The sequence below is a fragment of the Camelus bactrianus genome, chromosome 1 (genome assembly GCF_048773025.1).
Source record: "Camelus bactrianus isolate YW-2024 breed Bactrian camel chromosome 1, ASM4877302v1, whole genome shotgun sequence".
In the NCBI taxonomy this organism is placed as follows: Eukaryota; Metazoa; Chordata; class Mammalia; order Artiodactyla; family Camelidae; genus Camelus; species Camelus bactrianus.
Genome location: NC_133539.1, coordinates 94,422,418 through 94,441,927, shown reverse-complemented (window position 1 = coordinate 94,441,927; position 19,510 = coordinate 94,422,418). Strand labels below are relative to the sequence as shown.

At 40.9% G+C, this 19,510-nt stretch overlaps 2 long non-coding RNA genes across 2 annotated transcripts in view; both read left to right on the top strand.

Annotated features, from left to right (window-relative positions):
• The window catches only part of LOC141578116 (uncharacterized), an 84,435-nt gene extending 82,883 nt beyond the window's left edge, over positions 1-1,552 (top strand). The window contains exon 3 of the long non-coding RNA XR_012508052.1: positions 1,440-1,552. This is a non-coding gene — a long non-coding RNA (uncharacterized LOC141578116). The remainder of the gene's footprint in view (positions 1-1,439) is intronic.
• An 886-nt stretch (positions 1,553-2,438) lies between these two features.
• Positions 2,439-19,510, top strand: part of LOC141578105 (uncharacterized) — a 190,465-nt gene continuing 173,393 nt past the window's right edge. The window contains exons 1-2 of the long non-coding RNA XR_012508020.1: positions 2,439-2,521; positions 9,088-9,181. This is a non-coding gene — a long non-coding RNA (uncharacterized LOC141578105). The remainder of the gene's footprint in view (positions 2,522-9,087; positions 9,182-19,510) is intronic.

The following is a 19,510-nucleotide window of genomic DNA, read 5'->3' as shown; positions in this document are numbered from 1 at the left end:
CTAGTCTCTTCACTCTCACAGTACCCTGCAGAGTGTGCCTTATTTAATACTATGTCATAGATGCAGAAACTTGCTCAGATTCACACAGCCAGTGGTGGCAGTGTTTCCCACTGCAGAGCTCTGATTTTGCAAAAACACTCACTATACAGCCCTCCAAATTACATGTATCTTAGACTAAGATTTAAAATGTTCTTTTAAAATATAAAGTGTTCCTTCTCATATTATAATATCCTAGGTCTTGAAATATCCCAAATTTTAATAAATGGACTGTTGTATTAGTATGCTTTGGCTGCTATAACAAAATACTATAGACGGGGTGGTTTTAACAGCAAACATTTATTTCTCATAGTTTTGGAGGCTGGAAAGTCAATGTGCTGGCCCATTGGGTTCCTGGTGAGAGCCCTATTCTTGGCTTGTAAATAGCAGCCTTCTCTCAGTGTCCTTTCCTGGTGGAGAGACAGAGTGAACTCCAGTCTCTCTTCCTCTTCGTAAAAGGACACTCATCCACCTCAGGGACCCCCACCCCCGTTACCTCATCTAAACCCGGTTATCCAAATTCCATCACATTGTGGGTTAGGGCTTCAACATATGAATTTTGAGGGGACACAAACATTCAGTTCATAACAGCTGTGGAGAAATTAAATATTGGTATCATTTTTTATACTAGTTCCTTGTTTTTATGTGAAGTGGTTTTAACATAGAACTAAAGGAAAGAACTAAAGTTCATCTAGGTCATTGCCTAAACTTCAAGTTCTGTAGTCAAATAATTCAATAAAGAATGAGGCGTGAAGGATTTTTTCTCTAATAAAAACTGTAGTTGGTATTTCTAAGATAAGTTGTCTAATTATTCACTAATTATAAATCCTTGTAGTCCTATTGCTATTTATATTATCCCATGAAAAAAATATTAAGTATCCAAGCTAACATTTATAGGATATAGTACAGTCAAATTCAATTTGCTGTATCTGCAAAATTTCTCCATTGATTATTTTCTTTTAGTATTCAAGCTGACATTCTAATTACAGAAAATGAAATGTTTATCTAGGAATATCATTCAAAAAGAGTAAGGGATTAATGGTCTAGGCAGAACTAGAAAGGGAAAAAAATTAAATGGAGAGAAAAATTTATACTCTTCAAATTAATTCTCTAAAATTTGTTTCTGTGAAAGTAAAATGAATTAATGATAAGTGGTACTAGCCAGTTCTGTATCGTGTGTTTGTGTGTGTGTGTCTGTGTGTGTATATACAACTCTGTCAATTTCTTTCTCAGTTCTACTTCATTATAGGTATGTGAGCTTGGGCAGATTTTTTAAGCCTCTGAAACATTTATCAATAAGTAAGTATAATTACTACCTTGCAGGTGGTTGTAAGTGTAAGTGATCATAGATATGCACATGTGGAAAGCCTCAACAAATTTATCTCCTCTGTGCCCTTTCTCAGGGGACTGGTGGAAGATGTGCTTCACTCAACCAATAAAAGGAAGACATGAGATTCAAGAAACTAGAGATGCAACACAGGAGAGGAGTAGAAGAAATCACACCCCTTGTCTTCTGGTCATGGTGAGGAGAACTACTACTAACTACAAACTACTAACTACTAATTACTAACTACTAATTACTGGGTTAGAGCAGGAAGATGGAGGGCTGAAGGAAAGGTACCACTAACAAAACCAAATCTGATCAATTACCCAGTGTGTTTGAAGATATCAAGAGGGCATGAATAAGTGATTGAGACATAGAAATAGTAGCTATTAACTCCAGGATACTCAACCTTGTACAACAAAAGAAAAGTAGACCACGTGGCTCAGCTATGAATAATATTTACAGTCGGTATACAGTCTAAATACAGTATTGAGAGAACAAAATATATTGAGATGATGGGAGGAGGGCTATAAGGGAGCTAAATCCTCACCTCCCAATAATAGGAAACCATAAAATATTACATAAAACTGAAAAAAAATCAAGAAATGGAAATATAAGCATTTTTGTTGATAATGATGATAAATACCAGGAGAAATAGGTAAAAGTCAAATCATTCCACGAAGTGAACATCTACAAACAGCGGCAGTCCCCGCCCACCCATTCTTCCCCCATCTCCCCTTCCCAGAGGACATCACTTCTACTCTTTCAGCGGTTTTGTCTGGTATTTACCAACATGTTTCTAAAAGGTAAGATTCAGTTTGCAAAGAGACAGACTGTAGGTTTATATACCTATCTCAAGGTCCAGTCCGTGGTAAGTAGCTACTCTTACTTCTGTGTGGTTGTTGCCGTTTCGTGAAGAAAGCCTTCGATGTTATGTTAGAAGCATTGATATGCATTAGGGGACACACCATTGGGACCATCAAAGATTTCAAGACCCAAGGAACCCTTTGCACTGAGAGTCAGCAAGATGGACTCATTTTGTGCTTTATCTTCCTATGCAGGACACCAAGAGGAGAAGCTAGGCTGGGGAAGGTGGGTGTGGAACTCTGCGCATCAGGGAATGCCTGCCAGGTTGGAGGTACTCTCCCGTAGACAGAGGAGGTGAGTGAGCATGAGCTGTTTGCTGTCAGATGGCATTTGAGGTTACAGTTGTGCCAAGTGCCTACCCTGGACCCATAGTTACTTATGAAAGACATACGCCAGACCTTCCCATAGAACTCCTCCCAGATGCCTAAATGCCACTTCCCAGGAGGGTGACCCTCTGTGCTATGAAGAGGAAAGGAAAGGACATCAGAGTCAGGACTAGGAAGTGCATTGTTTTCTCCTCACGAGTCGGAAAACTAAACCATAAGGTCTGCAAAGGCACAGAGCGCTCTAGGCCAACCAGGAATGACCCTGCTGAATGTGCCCCACTCCCAGAAAATCTGTATGACGAGAGGACCAAGCAGAACCCTAGGCCAGAAGTGCTCTGAAAAGGGGCACTTCTCAACTGTAGTGAACCTTAGTGGCGTTTTAAAAATAAAAAAGAATTCTCAAGAAGTGAAAACACCTATTCCCAGGAACTTGCTTATTAGAGATCAGAGCAGGGCAGTCTCTCTTCCTCTTCTTCCACCACTCTGTTCGGATTTTATACCTTATCAGTAAAGCGGTTGCAAAGCTTGAATGCATCCCAGCCTTCACCTGAGGAGGCTGGCCCGTGTTTGAAGACTCCCTGGAGAGTGACTTGGGAGTACTTAATAGACGCCTCTGGAATACGAGCAGGACTGTTCAGTGGAGCATCCCACTGCGGAGCAGCTGCAACTGCTCTCTTTCCCAGCTGTGCCAGGCCCTCGGCTGCCAGCAGGGGTAAGAGGCAGAGCTTCCCAGAGACCCACAGGGTCATTGCAGGTCTTTGCTGAAGAAAGCTCAGCTTTTAAGAAAGAGGTAACTGTTAATCTTCGGCTTAGTGTCTGAGCTTGACTAGTTTTTGCAAAACAAAATATAAATCACGCACGAATTTGCTTTTGCCAGTTGGTGAGCCTAATGCCATCTAGGAATGTTGATTCTGTCAAAGGCACATGGGAACCCACTTCTGGGACTCTGTGGGTCAGCCGCAGTCACTTTGTATCGTGAAGCTTGATCTGCCCTTGGCAGCCTGTGATGCTCAGCGTCAGAGGCAGGCAGGCCCCGCTCCACCCACACATTCTTACAAAGAGGAAAGCTACTTCCTGTTTTTTAAATGGCCTTTTGTTATTGACACCTGTAGGGACGACTGCTTAATAGAAACTCTTTAGATTAGAGGGGTACTAGGCAATCTAATGAGGACTCTGTCTTCCAAAACTCATTTCAGTCAGTAATAACAAAGGGGCAGGAGATTAAAACATCTCCCCAGGCCTCCCAGAGGACAGAGGTCTAAGGAACTTACTCTTAGAACACAGACGTGATCAAAGGAACAACAAACTATTATGGCATCTTAATATGAATGTTCTAAGCCGTGAGACATGTTTGTAATTCCATCACTAAGTTATAAAACAGTTTTTGGCTGCCTTGAGTAATTAGAAGGGTGTTTTTCCTGAAAGTCCCCACATGTCTATAGTAAAAACATCTGTCCAACATCTGCCAAGAGTAAGAATTCACACACTGAGGAAAATTGCTTTCGCTCACGAATAGCAAACCTTCAGTGACAGTCGACCAAAAAAAAAATCTAAGCTTTTATTTTATTGAAATTATGTTTTTGATTTCTGGCATTACAAAAGGAGCATTTAAAATGTAAATTGATTCACAGTGGTCCTGTTAACTGAGGCCAGCTGTGCAGAGGAGGACTAGACATCATTTGGTCTCTTATTTGGTCTTGTTTCCCTTCCCTGGTTTCCTCCATAGGCACCCCTGCAACATGAAAACACACTGTCTACTCAGGTTGCTAAGGTGCAAACAAATGAAACTGATTCATAATTCATAGATCCCTGGCAGGGAAATGCTTCCAGTGTTTCATAGACGAGAGATCAAACTTGTAATCTATTAAGATGAAAAAATGTACAAATCCTATGGCCCCGCAAATTTGTTTCTTGATATCTACCTGCACCAGTCAGCATGTTGTCAGAGAAGCAGACCGCCAGGATATAAATACATATATTTGGGGTTGGACCTTATGCTTTTGTGGGAGCTGGCTGCATAGTCGATATGTGGCCGTTGTTTCTGTGTCTGGTGCAGGAGCTTGAAATCCACAGGGCCGGCGGTCAGGAAGGGAAAATGGAAGTAATGTGGGGGAAGGAAGAACGAACTGGAATCTTGGAGACTGAGGCTGAAGCCACCAGGAAGGATGAGAATCTGCGTTAGACTCTCAGCACCACCGAACTTCTCACTTGGTTGATCAGGGCATCCTACAGGAGGAGCCTACCCATGCCCCCATGGACTAAACACCCACCTATCCCAGGAGACAGAGAAGCTGAAGCAGGAGACCCCACTGGGCTGGCCTAGCGTGACCCAGCTTCTACCCCGGTGCAGTGACAGGAGCCAGTAGAAAGCCATAGGGTACATGAGCTGAGGCATCACCGACCTTCCAGGATAAAAACAATATGGCGCCTGCTAACTTCCACCTTCCAAAGCCCATGAAAAATCCTCCTTAGAGCCCACACTGTGTAGGGACTATGTAAGAGAGAATTCCCAGAAACATAGTTCCAGTTTTGCAAAGGTGAAAAAACACAGATCTGCTCAGCCTACAGAAATACACTCTCATATGCCCCAGGAGGCAGGCATAAAACATGCATGTTACATTGTCTGTATTAAAAATTGGAAACCCCTTAAGACCTGAGCTATAGCCATACGAGACATACCACAATTCCATCAAATGAGGTTGAGCAACGTTTTAATGTGTAAAGAGTTCTATGCCAAATTGTTGGGTATGGAAAGAGTTATATACACAATATGATAGCATGTTTTAAAAACACCTAACACAAAATACTACTAAATGTAGTTGCATGGGTACCTTTATTTATTCAACACATATTTATCACCTACTAAGTGTCAGATACTCTTCTAAGCACAAGGGGTTTAGTAATCTAAAAAACTCTGTCCTCAGAGAGCTTATATTCTAGTTGAGGAGGCAGATGATAAAAAGTAAATAAATAAATAAAATAAGGCATGACTTAGGTGGTGATAAATGCTACAGAGGCAAAGAAAACTAGAGAAAAGAATAATGAACATTCAGAGTGATTGTGCCTTTAGATGAAGAGGCCAGGAAAGGTGATATTTAAGTAAAGGTTGGAAGGAGGTAAGAGAGCTAGTTGTGTGGATATTTGGGGTGAGGGGGTGGTAGTGTTCTCAGATGAGAAACAAACAAGTGCAAAAGCCCTGGGGCATGGGTGTGTCTGGTGTGTTGGAGGAGAAATGAACAAAGGGGAGCAGAGTAACCTGTAAATCAGGTCAAGTAGAACCTGATAGGTCATAAGGCAGACTTCGGATTTTACTCAGCGATAAAAGTCTTCAGAGACGTTCAGGTAGGGAATCTGAAAGTTAAAAGAGATCCTCTTGGCTGCTGTGTTGCGACAAGACTGTAGAGACACCAGAGGGAACATGGACACTAGTTAGGCAGCTACTACAATTATCCAGGCAAGACATGGAGTGGCTTAGACTCCAGTGGTGATGATGAAGTGGTTGGGTTCTGAATACAGTTTAAAGGCAGAGCCTGCAGGATTCCCTGAACCCTGGAAATGGGCTGTGAGAGAGAGAGGAGTCAAGGATGACTCAGCCTGAGCAGTGGAGGTAGGGGAAGCCATGACAGGAGATGAGTTTGGAGCTGGTTGAGTCTGAGACAACTATTAGACATCCCAATGGAATTGTCAAGTGGCTTCTTATCTTTTTGAAGCCACAGTCTTCTCACACCGTATTAAAGATAGGCCTGGCTCTTTGCAACTGCATCTTCCAATGGACACCGCTGCAAAGTTAACTGGCTTACATGTAACCCCTGGAAGTTCAGAAAGGACTTCCAAGGCACGAAGTCTGTGTTCAGAAACAAGGGCATGTGGCTGACCTTCTTCCATCAGCTTGTTTATACTACCCATACCAGAGGGCACATCCTGTACGTGACCTCTTTAACCACAAACACTGGGGAAAATGAAGTAGAATTTAGCTAATAACCTACTTGAATTAAATCTTTCTTTTTTCCTTTCTTGTTAAAGATAACCAGTTGTCTGGCAGATTTTTTTTCCAAACATTTAAATGTGCTGATGCAGCTTATTTTTTGGTTTTGTTTTATTAGACTTAACACGGGAGAAAATGATCAACAAGCCTTGTGCCATCATCATCCTTTTATTTCACAACAGTCGTCTGGGTTTGTGAATGTTTGTTTCCCGAGATAAACTCATGGAAATGCACTGTGGAGATGAATGAACTCTAATTAGTTTAGCACTCCAATTGGGGGGATCTGATTTCATGGAAACAGCACAAGGCTAAAATATCTTACCTTGACACACTTACAGTACAGATGTTTCAAATATGAATGGATGGCATGAATAGCAGAAGCACTTTTAAAAACCAGATTCTTATATTACTATTTTTAATTTTGTACTATCAATTGCTTAAATTAATTTGTAGGCGATAATTTCCATTAATATGAGAGAGTCAGCTTGTCTTCTTTCTCTTTTCTTTGGTTCCCACGTATAAGGGACTGTGGGACTAAATAAATCATTTTATATTCTACATGCAATTCTCCTGCGACAGCCTTTCAAAAATGAGTTAGGAAGCTTGAATATTAAATGCCAGCAATCCATGACTAGGATAAGGTCAGTTTCAAGGATAAAGACGTTTTTGATTTGAGTACTTGGTTACACTTGCATAAAAGCAATTTCAACAATAAGGCTTTGTTATTGTGTCTAATTTATGAAGAAAGTCATTGCTCTCCAATAATTTTACTTAAAAAGATGGTATATAAATTTTCTCTCTCCTCTTTCTGTCTGTCTCTCTCGCTCTCTCTCTCTCAGACACACACACACACACACACACATCCATCACTGAGTTGAATCCCATCACAATGGCTTTTTAATTCTGATAAAACACAAGTTTTTACAGAGAATACAAGCAAAGCTAGCCTGTTGATAATGTCCTGAAGCCTTCCCTTGTGGCTTCTATTTTTGCATTAGTATTGATTTGCCAGGTTTAAACTATCATCATCATCAATGGCACAAGCCTTTGTATGAATATAATTAACTCACTATATTCTGTATTTCACGGCGGGGGAAGGCATAGCTCAGTGGTAGAGTGTGCACCTAGCATGCATGAGGTCCTAGGTTCAACCCCCAGTACCCCTGTCCAAATAATACATAAATAAACCTAATTACTCCCCCCCAAAACCAACAAAAGTAAATAAATTCTGTATTTCAAATCATAAGTCAACCTAACTAGTGAACACTTTTTTTGGACTGTTAAAATTACACATATGTTTGGAAGTAAAAAATTAACTGTTTTTATCCACTAATTTCTATGCACTTACTAACGAAGTCCCTATGATGTGAATAGTTCTAAAAATGCAGAGACCTATCATTGTTGAGAACACTTGAATATTTACTTCGTGTTGTTAGGTGTGACAATGCATTTTAGGTATGCAGCCACATACCTACATTTTTAGGGTACTCTGGGTTGTCTGTGATATTGGGTGCTTTAAAATACCTCACAGAAAGGCATCGATAAAGCACATGTGCAAAATCTTGATAATGGGTGATGTGTATATGAAAGTTCATTAACTATATTCTCTCTTGTGCATGTTTGAAATTTTTCATAATAGAGCGTAAAAATCAGTCCACTTCTATCAATCAGCTCCCTTTTTTACAAATAGTAAAATGAAATTTCTCATACAGAAATGTGATTTCTTATCACTTGGTCCCTATACTGGTGAAAATATGCTGATGTAGGCTGCATATCTAGGCTGACTGTCCACAGAGAGGGCAGGAGAGCTACCATTCAGGGAAAGATCCTTTTTTCCATTTATTTCCAACATGATGGCATTTAATCCATGTGACCTTCTGAAATTTCTGTATTGCCGATGGAAAAACTTGAGACTCAGAAAGAGGTTAAGTAACTTGCCAAATTCACATAAATAGTAAGTGCTGAAGCCAGGCTGTGAATCTAGATGGGAGTGCCTCTAAATATTGTTCTGGGGTCTTTGGGGTGAATTTCTGAAGAAATTTCAATCACCACCGTTAATGTTAATAAGAAACTAAAGCACAATTCTGATCCTGTGTCCTTGCTGCTAGGACATTTAAATGCTTCCTTATTAGCTAAGAGCGAACAAAAAGCCTTAGAAGGCTGACGCGTGTGCTCTTAAATGGCTCCAGCCCTGCCCGTATAACCTCAGTCCCTGCAAGCCCCTCTGTACACACTGTGCTGGTTAATGTTATGGGTCAGTTTGACTGGGTCATGGGATACCCAGATACTTGGTTAAACAGTATTCTGAGTGTGTCTGTGAGGATGGTTCTGGATGAGATTAACATCTGAACCAGAAGACTGAATGAAGCAGATGGCTCTTCTCAGTGTGGGTGAGCTGCGGCCAGTCCACTGAAGGCCTGAATAGGAGAAGGCAGAATAAGAGAGAATTTGCTCTTTCTCAGTGTCCTTGAGTTGGCACTTTTGGTGTTCTCCTGCCTGTGGCTTTGGACTTGGACTGGAATTAAATCATTGGCTCTCTTGGTTCCCAGGCCTTTGGACTCGGACTGGAACCATACCACAGATGCTCCTTGGTCTTCAGCTTGCTGACTGCAGATCCTGGGACTTCTCAGCCTCAGTAACTCCGTAAGTCAATTTCCTTATAGTAAATCACTTCTTATATTATTGGTTCCCAGACTAAGACAGATTTTGGTACTGAGAAGTGGGTGCTGCTATAAGAAATGCCTACAAATGTGGCAGTGGCTTTGGAACTGGGTCATGAGGAGAGTCTGGAAGAGTTTTGAAGTGCATGCTAGAAGAAGCCAACATTGCCATGAAGGAAATTTTAAAGGTAATTCTTTAGAGAGCTCAGAAGAAGAGAGGGAAACTTTCCATCTTAGAAAATACACAAATAATCATTAACAGAATATTATAGAAACATAGAAATGGGGGGCCATTTCTGGTGACGTCTCAGGTGGAAACATGTTGCTGGAAATTGGAGGAAGGGCTATTCTTGTTATGAAGTAGCAAGGAACTTGGGCTGAATTGTGTTCATGTTCCAGTGCTGTGTGGAAGGTAGAACTTGCAAGTGATAAAATTGGATATTTAGTGGAGGAGATTTCTAAGCAACGTATTAAAATCGGTTCCTCCTGACTGCTTGTAGTAAAATGCAGGAAGAGAGAGATGAAATAAAGAAGGAATTGTTCAGCAAAAAGGATCCAAAACGTGAAGATTTAGATACTTCTCATCCTGTCTATATTGCAGAAAAGTGAGAAAGCATGTTCAAAAGGGAACACCAGGGGTTGGATTATCACTCAATAAAGAGATGATGGGATTGTATGAGCAGGGACCTTGCCAGATTGGACTGAAGGGGATAGACAGGGCCTTCTAATCAATACCGCAAGGGTGGGGTCACCCAGAGCCCTGGGGGGAGAGCTCCCTGGAGCCTTCGGGATAATGTCCATGCCCAGCAGAACCTTGGGGACAAACCCTTGGCCAGCAGAGTCATGGGAAAGGGGCTGTTGCCCAAGTGGATCTGGAAGGTGGGTCATTGAACCAAAAGGGTTAATCTTGATTCTGGGGATCTGATGGAGTTTACCTTGCTGGGTACTGAATTTGCCTGGGACTTGTTACCCCTTTCTTCCTTTTGATTTCAACCTTTTGGACTGGAGATGTTTATCCTATGCCTGTCCCACCATTGTACTTTGGAAACACAAAATTTGTCTGGTTCCACAGTGTGATGATTGTGATTTATCCTAAGAAATATATATATGTGGTCTTCATCCTTGTTTCTGGCACAGGGCTACTGAAGTCATTCGGGGTTGTCTGATGAGAGTGATAGAGGTGTCTCTTGCTATGTTAATCAGGTGACTTCTGGACTATACCTAAGGATTGAGGCTGGTTGCCAGGGGAACCAACCTAGGAAAGAGGGTTAGAACTTTCAGTCCCACCCTCTGATTTCCAGGGAGGGAAGAAGGGCTGGAGGTTAAGTCAGTCACCAGTGGCCAATGATTTAATCAGTCATGCTTCTGTTATGAAGCCATAAAAACTTAAAAGGACAGAGTTCATAGAGCTCCTGTGTTGGTGAACACATGGAGATCTGGGGAAAGTGACACACCTGGTGAGGGCATGGCAGCTCCACACCCTTTTTCATGTGCCTTGCCCTGAACACCTCTCCCATCTGGCAATTCCTATTATATCCTTTTATGATAAACTAGTAATCTAGTGAGTAAAATGTTTTTCTGAGTTTTGGGAGCCCCTCTAGCAAATGAATTAAACCAAAGGAGAGGGGATTGTGAAACCTCTGATTTATAGTCAGTCAGTCATAAGTTCAGGTAGCAACTTGAACTTGTGAATTGCATCTGAAGTCCAAGGAGGGGATCATGGGAACCTCCAATCTGTAGCCAGTCAGTCAAAATTACAGGTAATAACCTGGGCTTGTGATTGGCTTCTGAAGGGGGCAGTCTCGTAGGATTGAACCTTTAAACTACCCGCCACACCCCCGCACCATACACACACACACACACACACACACACACACACACACACACACACTTGGAAATTAGATCTCAGAACACCTATTTACAAAGGTTCACAGCTGGAGAGAAATTTTGCCTCAGTCTGAATCATGCCCTGAATCTCACTCATGCTTGCTTTAGATGATATTTAAATGAGACTTTAGACCTTGGGCTTTAGCGTTGATAGGGAATTGAGTTAGGACCTTTGGAGCTATTGAGATGGAGTGAATGTACCTTGTATTCAAAAAGGACATGAATTTTAGGGGGCTATAGGCAGAGTGTTGTAGGTAAAATTGTGTCCTTCCAAGATTCCTGTGTTGAAGCCCTAACCCTTGGTATTTGGGGATGGGCCTTTGGGAGATAATTGGGTTTGGATGATGTCATGAGGGTGGTGCCCTCATGATGGGGTTGGTGCTCTAATAAGAGAAGGGCTCTTTCTCTCTCTCCACCAAGTAAGGACACAGCAAGAGGGGAGCCATCTGTAAGGCAGGAAAAGAGAACTCACCAGGGTCTGATTGTGCAGGCACCCTGACCTTGGACTTCCATCCTCCAGGACCGTGAGAGATAAGTTTCTTTTGTTTGAGGCACCCTGTCTGTGGCATTTGTTGTGGCAGCCAAGTAGACTGACACCCACCTACCTTCTGGCCACGTGTCCTGTTGTTTGGCTTGTACGTGCCATCCCTCTACTGCAAATGGCCTAGTCCTCTGGGAAAACCCACTCATCTTTCAAGATTCAGTTCAAATGCCATATTCTCTGGGACATTTTCTAAACTTCCCAGGAAAGTTTAAATACTCCTGCCGCCATGTTATCGTTGGCTTTGTATTCAGGTGGGCAGAGTACCTGTCACCTAGTGCTGTAAGGACAATTCATGTGTCAGGTTTTTTTCTACTTGTCACAATTCTTGTGATTCTTTAAATCCCAGAGTCTGTACAGTAAACAGTGTGGAGGCAGTGGTCCAGGCAAGAGGCAGTGGAGGCCTGAATTATGATAACGCAGAAGCAGCAAGTAGAAGGAACTCATGCAAGGGAGGTGGGGGAAGAAGCTTGCCTTTCAATCTTATCCAGACATCCTTTCTCTTTCTACTCATTTAAACCACTGCCATCTGGCTATTGCCCCCAACACTCCGCTGATGTGCTTATAAATAACCTCCCAATTGCCTGATCCTATTTTACCAATCTTATCTGACCAATTTTAGTTTTCATCTCCCTAGATCTCTCTGTTTCACTTGACACTATTAAACCCAGCCTCCTTGGCAATGTCCTTTCCTTTGATTTCTGGTGCAATGCAGGTCCTGGCCTTCCTCCTCTGCCATCATTCTGGCCTCCTTTTACTTTGACCACTGAAGGGCTTCCCCAACACTTAAAAGTTCTTTTCTTGACCCCATTTCTCTCTCTTTAGAGTGTCTTCACACACCTACCATCTTGGTTTCAATCACCATCTAATGATGCTCACATCTGTTTCTCCAGCTTCAAACTCATGTATCTAGCTACCTGCTATTTGAATGTCCTACAAACAGCATGGATATTTGCCATGCCCCAAACTAAATTAATAAATAAAGCCCCTGATAAAAAAAATTTAAAATAAGATAAAATAAATAAAGCCCCCAATACAAATGCTACTCTTATACCTACATTATTTATCCCTGCTCGTGGCCATGCTGTTCATACAAGATAGAAATCTCTATCATCCACGATGCCTTTCCTAACATTATTTTCCAAATAAAATCTGTCAGAACCTACTAATATCAGTCATTTCCTTGATTCCTTCCTTCCCTTCACCTCCATATCCAATCTCAGAGTTTTTCTGATCTAAATGCCGAACACTTCTCAAGTAGGCTTCTTTCTCTCCAAACCTAGTAAATCCTTGTTAAAAGAAAGCCTCCCTGTTTATCCCTGTTTCAGCCTAGACTTCTAACTCCTCTCCCTACTTCTGCCATCCTCCTTCATATAGATCTATCACACAGCCACCAGGTCAGTCAGTTTAAAACCCATGTACAACCCTGCCTAAAACTCTTCAATGACACCTCTGACTATAGGGGAAAATCCAGGTTTTTCAGGATACTGTGTGGTGCTTTCCATGATCTTGTCCAGTGACTTTCAAACTGTTTTTACTAAGGTAAGAGAAACATTTATATTATGAATCACCATACTCATATGTTTTAATAAACGAAACCATGCTTAGCTTTACTATGTGTGATGTTGACATCTATTCTATTTCATTTTTAACTGTCAGCCCATATTGAATTGAAAAGCCGGGGTCTAGTGTCAGCCTACCTGTAAAGTCTCATTTTGCTACTTCCTAACACATTTATGATACTTGAGCAACACCAAACTGAGTGAATCAGTGAATGAATGAACAAATTAATGACCCTTCAGAGATATATAATATTTAAAGATGTAGAGTTTTATTGTTGTAAAAAATCTAAGAAGTTGGAAAGTGGAAAGAATTGACTAAGACTTGCCAGGTAGACTAATTAAAGGTAAAACTCACCATCAGGCTGTGCATCAGTTACCTTTAGCCGTGTAACAAAATCATCCCGAAGCTTAGTGGCTAAAAACAAGATGATTTATATTTCTCACAAATCTGTGAGTTGGCTGGGTGGTTTCTCTGCTGGGTTCACCTGGGCTCACTCACACAACTGCATTCAGTTGGGGGCTCAGCTGAAATAAAACGTCTAATGTGACCTCTCTCAAACATCTGGTGGTTGGTTGACTCTTGGCTGAGGTGCCTTGATGCATCTCCATGTGGCCTCTCACTTTCCAGGAAGCAAGGCTAGCTTCTTACATGGAACCTTCAGGGCAGCATCTAGGAGGGCAGAAGTTGCAAGACCTCTTAAAGCCTGGGCTCTGAACTACATACAGTGTTTCCTCAAAGCAAATCATAAGACCAGTGCAGATTCAAGGAGTGGAAAATACAGCCTCCCCCAGGCTCCTTTGTAATCAGCTTACCAGTCCTCCTATTCCTAATGATTATCCTCTTCTTAAATCAGATATCCTCTTTTTCCTTTTGTCTTTTCCAGTGTGGCATCTGTAACCTAAGAATAAAAAACAGGCAAGTTCTTGAATATGAAGAGATACAGAGAAATAGAAAGGCAAGAAAACTTCTTTAAAACAAACAGCTATCAGTTGAAATCCAATTTAGCTAGGAATTCTTGATGTTGGAATTTGACACCCTTAATTTGGGGAGTACATATCTGAGTGCAGAAGCTGTAACCTTCTGCAGACTGTGGTTTATATTTGCCTAGAAAAGAGTTAGGCCTTGAGCATTGAGGCCAAACTTCTTTGGAATTATTCACTCCTGATTTCTCTTTCCTCATTAGATGTCTTTCACTCAGACCAACCCACCTGATATCATTCTGTGTTCACAAGACCAGTATTTGAAATCTCTTCTTATCTTATAATCTGACTTAGATTGGCCTCCAATAAATGTGGTGCCTACGGGTACAGCTCAGGAAAGTTTGTGCACAGCCTGAGGAAGCCAGCCTCTAAGCATCTGCTAATTTTGCCCACAGCTGTGAGTAAAAGGAACAGATTTAGCATAGGTCTCTGAAAATTGGGCAAAAGCAAAATGTCTGTGCTTCCCAAATACCTTCTCAATGATCACAGGTTATTTAACACTCTGTTTCAATCAAAGTCTGTCTCCATTTCTGAAAATGCTAGATTCTCTGTTACAGAACCGTATCAGAGACACCCAGTTGTGGATGCCTGGTTCAATATTGATTTTCCCTTTAAATTAGTTCGACTGCCAACTCAGCCAGTTGAAATGCTAAACTTGACATAAAGTATGCATTTTCCTTTTATTTAAGCAATGCATGAAGAAGCAAATTGAGACTAATTCAAGTTTGAGTCAGAGACCCTGTATGAATTTAGCTTTTATTTATTCAATAAATATTTGTTATTTATTTACAAGATAGTATACAGTGAACACCTGTGCCAGGCACTGTTCCAAGAGTTAAAGGAATAACAATGAGCAAAACAAAGTTCCTGGGAACTATATTCAATGGCTTGTAGTAACTGTAATGAAAAAGAATATATATATATATATATATATATATATATATATATATATATATATATATATGTGTGTGTGTGTGTGTGTGTGTGTGTGTGTGTGTGTATCTATATCTCTCTATCTATATATATATATATCTGAATCACTTTGCTGTACACCAGAAACTAACACAACATTGTAAATCAACTATACTTCAATAAAAAAAAGTTCCTGCCCTCTTAGAGCTGATATCCTATGAGAAAGACAGTGTGGAAGATATAAATATCAATCTCAGATTCTGTTCTCCAGGCACTTTCAGAGACTCTCTGGAGAACAGCAAGTGCTGTCAGAAAAACAGAATATGCTTTGGGGCTTTAGAAGCAGCAGCAGTTTCTTCTAAGAGGCAGAACCATGAGAAGGTTCAAACCTCTAAACTGGACTTGAAGACTCACACCTGCAAATGAGGAGGGAAAGGCTTCCAGGACTAGAGAAGAACATGAGCAAAGACAGGGGGTCAAGCTGGACCATGATTCCCTGTGGCTAACAGTTGGTTCCAAAAAGGAAGACAGTAGAAGAGAAGGTTAGAAAGGTTAAGTTGTGGCCCAGGGCCAATCACAGCCTTTGAGGCCTTAAGCACTCCAAAGGAAGTGATTCCTTGCCTGCCATGAAATAGATTATTGAGAACAATACAAAGATGAGAATTTACACTTCTCTCCACGAAATTCTGACTTTTCCCCTGATGGCTTCTGGAATAAAGAATCTGACTCTGTCTTTGATGCCTGAGTACAAGCATCTTTTAGGTTTCACCCGTCCCTCATCCCTTCTGCCCCCAGCTAAGAGAGCCCAGGTGCTCCTTCCTTTGGCACCAGTGAGAAGATTCAAAGCACGCAGGAACCTTCTTTGTGATCCTAGCTTGTAACCGCCACAAAGACGCCAAGACTCCCCTTCCTGCTCTCTGAGTCATTTCAGACTTGCCTGGGAGGTTAGCAGTAAATCTTTTCACGTACTGTGCGGGTGTGTGTGTGGCATCATCAGTCTTGACATCAAACTAGATTTTGGATGTGACCCATCCTGTATCGATGGAGTATCTGCAATAGCGATTCTGATGCTCTTTTCAAAAAGGTCGTATGTTTTCAAAACAATTCAAAGCCCCTACCATTTGGAGACACAGCAGTTTGAGGCCAGATCATGGCCAGCCTTATGCACTAAGGTCATTGGAATTTTAAAACTGTTTCCTCTGTGGCTAAAGGTTCCACATTTCTTGCAGTTAGGTGAAATACTTGAACATTTTGCCTACTCTAGATACACAGTAGACACTTAATGGAAGACAATTTCAGTAATAGTTGTCGCAATGCCAGCAGTTATTTTGATAGCGTGGAAGTAAATCTAAAAAAAAAAAAAAATATATATATATATATATATATATATATATATATATATATATATATATATATATACAGTAGAGATATGCATGTCACCTAAAATGAGTAATAGTGAGAATTTGAGCAAATTTTTGTTTTTTTCAGTAATTGTTTATCAAGCGTTTACCACTTGCAGTGCACTCTGCTTGGTCCTGAGGAGGCAGAAACAGGCTTTTTTGTTGTTGTTTTCTCCTGTAGTTACTTTATATGCAGACCTAACACATGGATTCAAACAGGGTGCACCTCAGGTGATTAATTTGCCTAACCAAAGTTGAAATGAATCGATGAATGATGAAAATGAATTAATTGTCACTTAGCCCATAATGAGTCACTCATACGCAAGCCATTCAGGGGGAATTAGGCTTTATTCTGGAATATATTTCATATACAAGTTATTCCTTGCGGAAAACAAACTGCATTGAAAAACATTTCTGAAAGCTGATGATTCTAGATGATGAGTAGCATTTTTCTAAACTAACAAATAAAAGCTATTCTGAGGCTGCTAACATGACTCGCATAATTAAATGTCTGTGACCGTCGGAGTATTTTATCATTGATGGTATGTTACATCTTTTTGAAAATTTCCTGGTTCTGTGGAATGAACGAATATCACCTTTTAAAATATGAAATGGTTTAAAAATTCTTTTCTAATAATGCTATCATTAGAAAATAAAGTGCTATCGTTTATAAACATATTGTCACAGGATGGTTCTCAATTACTATTAGAAAGAAGGGACACAATCAAGCCGGACAAAGGAACAGGAAGAATGCAGGATTTAATCAAGAAATCATCTCTATTCATATATACGCTCCTGGGATAATTTAAGCAGATTTTCTCTCTGTGAATCCAAAGCTACTAAATCATTATCAAGAATGACGATTACTAAAAAGTTATGCTAATTTCAATTCCAAAATAAAATATAAGCAGTGAAAGAGAAGCCTAAATGATACCAGTAGAATGTGAGGAGATACACGAATATTCACTGCAGAATTGAAAGCTGGGTTGCTGAACTTAATCGACATTGATAAAAATAGGTATTGTCAAATCACTTATAAAATTTCCATAAGAAGTGGCAAACGTCAAAACTGACTCAAGCCATTTGGTGCATAGTAAAGACAGAAGTGACACAGGGGAGGCGTGTAAGAAGTATGCCATTATCCCTTCCATTCTGGACATGGAGTAATTGCCACCCATTCTATGACAAATCTCTTTCTAACATGGACACATTTCTTAAAAAGAAGTGGTAATCCTTTGACAAAAGCTTCCTAAGTGTGGATGTGTCCTTGGCAAAGGTGCCTTAAAGGAAAGAAGAAATTGTCTGAAAGGAGGCAAGGACTTAACAGAAAATGAACTAACTTTCTAAAGGGACTAAGGTGAAAATGCATAATCTTTTCTCACGGATGTAAGTTGTAATTCAAAAGAAGCTACATTTCTTCACAGAGTTTCAAATCCCTAAACTGGAATTTCCTTTTAAGCCTGCTAAGAACTGCCTTCAATTGTGTGAAGGGACTCGAGGTCACATATAAACAGAGAGGAAACTATGTTTCTGTGCTTTGGCATTTAGGCAATGATCACCTTGCAACCTCAAATTCATAAAATATTCTTTCAGCAAATATGCTAAGTGTTGACCGTGCATCAGCCTCATCCCAGACATTTGAAACACGTCTGGAAAACAGTGACAGAGATCTCTGAACCAGAATGCCTTCTCACCTGGATTTCTCCAACAGCCTTCCCTCTCTGCAATGATTGTTTCAACCTCCTCAAATTGCCAAGCCCCTCTTGCTCTCACCTGGGCCCATGACCTCACCTCCTATCCCTCACAACAATCAGAAGCCATGAAATATAAACTTCCTCAGCTTCCTGGTACCAGATCTGTTCCTGCACCCTCCCGCCCTCCCTGCCTGTTACAAATCCCACCACTTTTAAATTTCCGAGAGTCTTAGGCTGCTGATTTCCCTCTTTATCCTGTGTCCTAAATAACTCTCTCTCTCTTCCCTGAATCCTTACCGTGAATATTTATGTTTGATCTAAACTAAAATTCCCTATTTAAAATCACACATACACGCACGTACACGTGCACACCAAGATCCCACGTTACCTTCAGCCACTCCCTGTCTTCCCCTAAAGCCAAACTTCTTTAAGAAGGTACAAAATTCTTACTTTTCTGATTCCTTATTTCACCCGTCCACTCCTTCCAATAAACTCATTGCCCTCTTCACATCACTAAAATTATTTTTGATAAGCTCTTTGATGACTTTTCTGCTACTAATTCTAATTAAGACTTCTCATTTGTCATCTTACTCAGAAGTGTTAGATGTGCTTACTGCCTTGAAATCCTCTCTTCCCTTGGCTTCTGTCACATCATGTCCCATCTTCTGATTGACCTCCTCCTACCTCTCAGCCAGACTTTGCTTTCCTTTCCTGCCTGATCTTTAAATACTGGAGATCCTTGGAACCCAGTCTGAAGCCCGTAGTCTCCTCATCCTCCTCTCTCTGCCCAGTCAAACTCTCTCCCTCCCACAGTTTCAAATGCTGTCGCTATATCAATGACCTCGGAAATTCTGTTTCTATCCTGACCTCTCTGTGAACTACGGAACTGTATTTCCTGTTGCCTTTTGGTGTACTGGCATAGCTTTTTGGATGCCACATAGGCCCTCAAACTCAATATGTCCAAACCAAAGCTACAATTTTCCCTCCAAAACCTGTTCTTCATCCAGTACCCCTTCACTGAAGTAGGTGGCACCACCACCCACCCAGCTGATCCTGACAGTGTTCTAGGTGTTAGCCCTGTCTTCTTAATCCTGCCTCTTAATAACTGCAGATGTGTTCATGTCTGTTCATCTTTACTGTCACCAGGTTAGTCCAAGTCACCATTATCTTCTTCCTGAAGCTTCTTATTAACCTTTTAGAGACTCTTGTCCCCCTCCAATCCTTTCTTCATATTGAAACTAAACCTTTTTTTCTTTTACAATACAAATTTCTTTAAGACATTGTCCTGTATCAACCCATCAATAGCTTCACATTACTTTCAGGGTAAAGACAAAT